This window comes from Emydura macquarii, unplaced genomic scaffold (assembly GCF_026122565.2).
Source record: "Emydura macquarii macquarii isolate MOO-44397 ecotype Brisbane River unplaced genomic scaffold, CSIRO-AGI_Emac_v2 contig_1254, whole genome shotgun sequence".
NCBI lineage: Eukaryota > Metazoa > Chordata > Testudines > Chelidae > Emydura > Emydura macquarii.
This window is the reverse complement of record NW_027131391.1, coordinates 9,022,864-9,029,649: the sequence shown is the minus strand read 5'-3', so window position 1 is coordinate 9,029,649 and position 6,786 is coordinate 9,022,864.

The following is a 6,786-nucleotide window of genomic DNA, read 5'->3' as shown; positions in this document are numbered from 1 at the left end:
TCTGTGGTGCAGCTGGCACTCAGATGTCTTCTGTAACCAGGCTAAGACCTTGGCTGTGAGCCTGGAATTCGGGTTACAAATGCAGCTTAGGTCCATGGACACTGAAGTCTGGTACTGGGTTGTAACTGGGTCATTGCAAAGTTGTGCTGTAATTGGCTAGCTTGTAATTGCAGGCCAGGTGGTTCTTTCCTCACATCATTAGATCCTGGTTTGCTTTGCCCCCCTGACTCACAGACACGCCTGGGTGATGGACACCTTAATGGAGCTTTGGGAAAGGGATTGCTTCCAATCAGCCATTCGCACTAAGCACAGTAGGCAAGAAATACGTGCCCAGTCTAGACCAGGCTCAGTAGGAGACGTGAAATACAATGGCAAATGCAGGACCTGTAATTCACCCGTTGCAATGCCATTAGAGCTAGTGTAGACAGGGCTTTTAACCGCTGTGTCATCGACACCAGGTATTCTCAACCTGGGGGATTGCAAACAGGTGTTGGTAGGTCATGACCACTCTGCCCTTTCCATATTGCTCAATGAGAGAAGGATTCAGGTAGATCTTGGGAAGAGTGGAAGGGGAGATCTACGTGGGGTGTCTTGCTATGGAAAAGGGGGGTGGAGCGTGGAAAAGATTGAGAAACACAGAGCTGGACCTACTCTGAGCAGAGTTAGACAACAAGGCGATAAAGACACCTTGCTCTGTCTAGTCTAGCTCCCCCGGTGAAGCTGCAGTGGTGGTAATGCAGCAACAGGAGGTTTCCTGAGAAATGTCAGTTCAGACAAACTTGTGGGGTTGACACAAATTTACAGTAAAATGTCAGGTCGTCTTGTCCCTGGCAGACTCTAGGGCCAGCTGGAGATCTAGTAGGCTATGGCATCAGACTTACCATACAAGAGCCCCCTGATGAATAGGAAGAGGAAGTAATTTGTATTCAGACTGTTTAAATATTGAATAAAGTGGACATTGATTTTGGATACCCAGGGTGAGACAATAGGTGCCATGGCAAATTATTTGGTCCGGCCGAGCTGGACTCAGCACAGGGCCAGAGAGGTGAGGGGCAAAGATGACTTGAAGCATTTTTACCCTCCCTGATCCTGCGCTGGATGGGGGCAGGGACGGTCCATATGATTCTATGATTCTATGAAAACAGCCTTAGGCCCCTCTAATTGACACCAGCCATGCATAGCCCGAGGGGCCTCTGGCAGCTGAGACTCTCGGGGTATAAAGACATCCTGGCCATGCCTCCTCCTCCCCAGAGACACCCCCGGTATCGGGGGCTGAAGGGAGCCATTCTCTGCCACCCAGGGACTCTTACACAAAGGGGCTGAATCCACCAGCTGTGCTGGGATGAGAATCTGGCATCTCTAGGTATCCAAAATCAGTGGCCACTTTTCGAAAGGTGGGCCCTTGCTTTCATTAACGCCTCTAACTCAAATACCGGAATAAGCAGTTGAAAGATCAAACACCTCCACCCTGCCCATCAGGAACGGAGAGACTCCCAGTCCACAAAAGAGACGTCCAACAATTCCTCCAGTCAAGCCAACAAAGGCCAGGCCAGACTCAACCTTCCTGCTATTTCCGAGGTTAAAAAAACAAGCAGAAAGGAAATAAAAAAAAATAAAAAAAGGCCTTTTCTGGTCCCTTCATGCATCATAAAGCAGCAAACAAAGGGCACAAGCCCATGTCCACCCCTTGCCGGTCACCTTCATCATGAGTATTGTATTACCATTGCGCCTGGGAGCTCCAGTCCTGAAGCCATTACGCTTGGCGCTGTACACGCGGAACACAAAGATGGTCCCTGCCTCAGGGAGTTTCCAGTCTGAGCCTAGGACAGGAGACGAGCGATGCAGACAGAGGTGGGAGTGCAGTGAGATAATATTAGTCAGCTTTCTCCCTCAGACGGGCAGTCTGACTGGAATGACACCAGTTTAGGGGCCAGGATCTCCAGAGCTGTCACTGACTCACAATCCCCCCCGCTGTGGTTCAGTTTCCCCAGCTGTAAAATGGTGATAATAGCACTCCCCTGCCTCCCAGGGACGTGGCACATGGCACGGCTCACTCAGTGAATGTGCGTTCCATGCTTCGAGTCCCAGGCTCTGCGTTGTTAGCTGGAGTAATGTAAAGGGTAGGGCTTGTGAAGTGGCCTGTGTGGTACCATCTCAGGCACAAATTAACTAACAGTCCTTCCAGTCTGTTCCCTCTGTCCTGCAAACGGCGACTCAACGATCCTCTTACTTGATCTAACTTGACCATTGTTCTGCCCCGAGCTCTCTGAGGGAACGGGTTTCTTTCCTGCAGAGGGGAAGAGAAGGCTGAAGGGGACAGCATGAAGATGCTGTGGTCTTCCTCCACAACAGTGCCACAGAATTACCCGTGGGTAACCCTTCAGAGCTAAAGGATCTGAGGATACAAGGCAACTGTATCATCTCCAACATCACTACCCCCAACTCAACACCCTCCCTTGTGACAAGTACCCTCAACCTGACACCCACCCCCCAGCTACCAAAATTGTCCTGCACCCCCCACTTGGTTCCTTACATCTAGGAGCCCCTTCTCCTCTTCATCAGCTGCTAGCTAGCTACTGTGCTGGGATAGTGGAGGGGCAGAAAGCCCTCATCTAAACAGGGCTCCAGGGGGTGAGGGAAGCCACTCCCTTTGTATGAAGGAGAGACAGGCTCATAGGCAATGCAGCCAGTCGCAGGTTTCTTGGACACCCTGTTGTGCAGACATGACAAGCTGTTATGTGAGATGAGTTTGCTAGCTCACAGTCCAGTTCCCAGGGGAAATGTGTTTGCAAACCACAAAAGCCACCATGATAGCTGGCACTAATTGGCAATCACAGCAGAGAGACCACAGACCGAATGGGCGCCTGATGCCGCAGGGGTGGTTCAGTTTAGCTGGCACTTGCAGTGTCTGCTTGTGGTCTGGGATTCATTATGGCTTAGCAGTCTGCTCTGCATTTCATAGCAACGTCCGGCTGGAAAGGACCTTGAGACATCATCGGGTCCAGCCTCCTTCCCAAGGTCGGAAGCAGTAAACCTAGACCATCCCTGCACTTGATTTTTCCTTCCTAAGTGAAGCGCTTTGCACTTGTCTTTATGGAATTTCATCTTGTTGAATTCAGACCAATTCTCCAATTTGTCAAGGTTGTTTTGAATTCTAGTCTTGTCCTCCCAAGTGCTTGTAACTCGTATTACACCTTATTGGTGTAATAAGCAGATTTTGTAAGCATACTTCCCATTCGAGTAGCCAAGTCATTTATTGTTACTAATGCGGGGACTTGCCCACATGTGGAGTTATTCCAGAATAGCTGCTGTACATCAAATTCACACCCTATCTTAATGCAAATTAACTTGCAAGTGTAGATAAGTATAGTTAAAGGTACACCATCAGCTTTACAGTTATTCTCCTGTCTGAAGACGGTTTTTTACCAACTCCGGTCATAAATCTTCCTTATAGCCACTGTACCTGGAAAAAAATAATTAATTCACTCTAGTTATTCAGTTTGTTCAGTGCATCTGAGGGCACTTTGTGTAGTCTGTGTTAAAGCTGGTCAAAAAATATCCCACAACCTGTAAGAAATTTTGATGAAAACAACAACAGAAGTTTTCATCTAAATTTTCCATGGAACATTTCCAATTCTTGTCAAAACTTCAAATACTGAAAAGTTTTGCCCATCCCCTAAAAATTGATATTTTCAGGCATTTTCTTTTTAGACAAAAAAAATTCAACATTTTCCCTGGAAAGCAGCCACTTTCCACAAAAAATTCATTTAATCAAAAACGCACTTTTCTGTTTAAAAAAAATGGGTGGAAATGATTTTGGCCAGCCATACCATCTGCTCAGGCGTATCTGTGTCACCATCTAGTGGTTAGCGTTGACATAAATGCCACTTCAGCGGAGAATCATTCTTAGGTAGGGACTTTTGTTTCTGAAACCAGAGGTCCTGGGTTCTATCCTGGGTGGTGAGGTCCATGTCTCTTTTTTTCTAGCTGTTTATATGCTAGAGGCACTTCCTTCAGGGCAGAGCACACTGGCTTTGTCTACGTTGGCTTTTTTTTTTAAATTGCCACCAATGCACTAGCAGTGGGGCAGCTTCAACAGAGGTAGATTCATACATTATAAGGCTAGAAGGGACCACTCTGCTCATCTAGTCCAAGCTCCTCTACAGCACAGGTCAGAGAACTTCCTGCAGTGAGCCATTTCTGGTTGAAGTAGAATGCATCTTTTAGAAAGAGACATCCAATCTTGATTTAAGGACTTGGAGTGATGGTGACACCCGACGCCAGCTTTACATATTCTGCTGCCCTAGACAAACTAAAAACGTGCCCTCCCCAGCAGAAAAATTTGAGTATTTGAAGCAGTGCAGGAGCTACCATTCTTGTCAATTTCACTGCTACCCCTCCAGTGGTGAAATTGACAAGAAAGCCAGGGGCAGCTGGAGCCTGGCTCTCAGACAAGGCAGCTGCTGCCCACTGCCAGTGGGAACACAGGCGGCTGCCACCCATTTCCCGGGATGCTGGCGGCTGTTGCTGGGCTTCTTGGGACTGGGTGGGAGGTGGGTGGCTGCAGCCCAGCAGGGGAGACTATGCCACCCTTTACTTTTTGCCACCCTAGGCAATGGCCTACTTTGCCTATGGCTATGGCCGGGCCTGGCGATGCCAGCCCCTTGGTAATCTGTTCCAGTGGTTAACTACCCTCACTATTAAAAAGTTGAGCCTTATTTTCAGTTTGAATTTTTCTAGCTTCAACCTTTTGTTCTTCATCTGCTAAAAAACCCCTAGTATCAGATATCTCCTCCCAGCACAGGTTTCTCACAGAATATCAAGTTGCGTCCTCAGTCTCTCTTTGTTGTCTGAACCCTCTCCAATTTTTTTAACATCCTTTTTAATCCATAGACACCTGATCTGGGCACAGTATTCCAGTCATCGCCTCGCCAGCGCTGCATAGAGAGGTAAAAACCATCTCCCTACTGCTACTTGAGATTCTCCTGCTTATGTATCTAAGGCTTGCATTAGCCCCAGCACTGCACTGAGAGCTCATGTTCAGATCAGCCAGCATTTTAATATCTGTGTCATACAGAACTGCTGGGTTAGAGATAAATGATTAATTGTATCCCCACCCCGTGGCTCTAATCCCCAAGCTGTGGTTTGAGAAGTGGGCATGCCCCCCTCTCTGAGGTCTCTAAGACAAATGTGCACCTTGCAATCATATTTTAATAATCCCCTGGATTCTCAGCTTCTCCTACTGTGATCAGTGAGCAGGGGCTGGGGCATTTTGCCACAGAGAGAATCCCAAGAACTGTGGGAAAGTGATTAAAGGAGCAGAAGAAACTTAATATGCAGAGTCCTGTAGGTGTTAGCAAAGTCCATTCAGTTAGGGTAGATGAGGCCTATTCACAACCATTGATTAGAAGGTGAGAATGTGTGAACAGTGACAATTACTTCTTGTAATGAGAGAACCATTCCAAGTCCCTATTCAGAACCAGTTTGATTGTGTCAAGTTTGCAGATCAGTTCCAGCTCTGCAATTTCTCTCTGAAATCTGTTTTTGAAGTTTTTTTTATAGAAGTATGGCAACTTGGAATGGTTCTCTCATTACAAGAAGTAATTGTCCCTGTTCACACATTCTCACCTTCTAATCAATGGTTGTGAATAGGCTTCATCTACAGAATTTAAATTTGTTAGTCTTTAAAGTGCTACAGGACTCACCTTGTTTTTGCTGTATACAGACTAACACGGCTACCCCTCTGGAACTTTAATATGCAGAGTTCAGGAGTGACAGAGACAGAGAAACTGTCTGCAACTATCAGGGTTAGGAACATAAAGGCGGGAAAGGACGACTGGAAACTGAACCAGAAAACATGTAGGTTAGATATGAGGAAGTGTTACCTAACAATGAGGGTGAGTGGTGTCGCAGCCCAGCTACATTAGCGCTCTCTGATGTTAATGAGAGCTGGTCACAAACGAGAATTTTTCATTCCATAGCAAATGCCAACGTTTGAGGAAAAAATTCCATTCCAATTCCAAACTAAAAGACAAAATTTCAAAGTTGCCTGTGAAACAAAAAATTCCAAAATGTTTTGCTTTGATAGTGTTGGTTTGATTCATTTAATCTTTTATATTATACTCAAATATTAAATACGATATATATCATGCATTCCTAACATAGATTATGTATAATCTTATAGAAGTCTCAAATGTTTTGACTGCCAAAATGCAATGTTTCAATTTTTTCCCATCTAAAATTTATTAAAATCAACATGTTGCTGCAAAACATTTAGATTGTGAAAATACTGCTTTTTTTTTTAGAAAACTGTTCCACTGATGTTTCTTCAACCAGCTCTAATTTTAGTAAAACACCATGGAAACTTCACTGGAAGGAAGTAAGAGTATGTCAATGTCCTTTACACTTGGTGCTTCCTTTCGCTGCAAACTGTGGAAAACGGACGTAACTTTTAAGGGAAAGTCAGAGCACCCGTATCTTTGATTGGCACCAGTAGGTGCGACTGCAACATAAACTGCAAATGGAGCTCTGCCCTTTGACCCACCCGAGGCCCCTCCCAGCAAAATCAGCCAGGGCAGTTGGGAGAGGAAGGGGGGAACCGGTTGTAGTAAGAAGTGAGAGCTTAAGGCCTGTAAAACAAGCTAAGGCCTAAATGGAAAAAGCTGAGTGAACAGGAGTATAATGGGTCACTCAAGGTAACTGAAAGTGGCCCAGGAAAGTGCTGATACTGCAAGATTGCCAAAATGTTACTAAAATCTGTAGCAGGTATAGGAGGTACCAAGACAC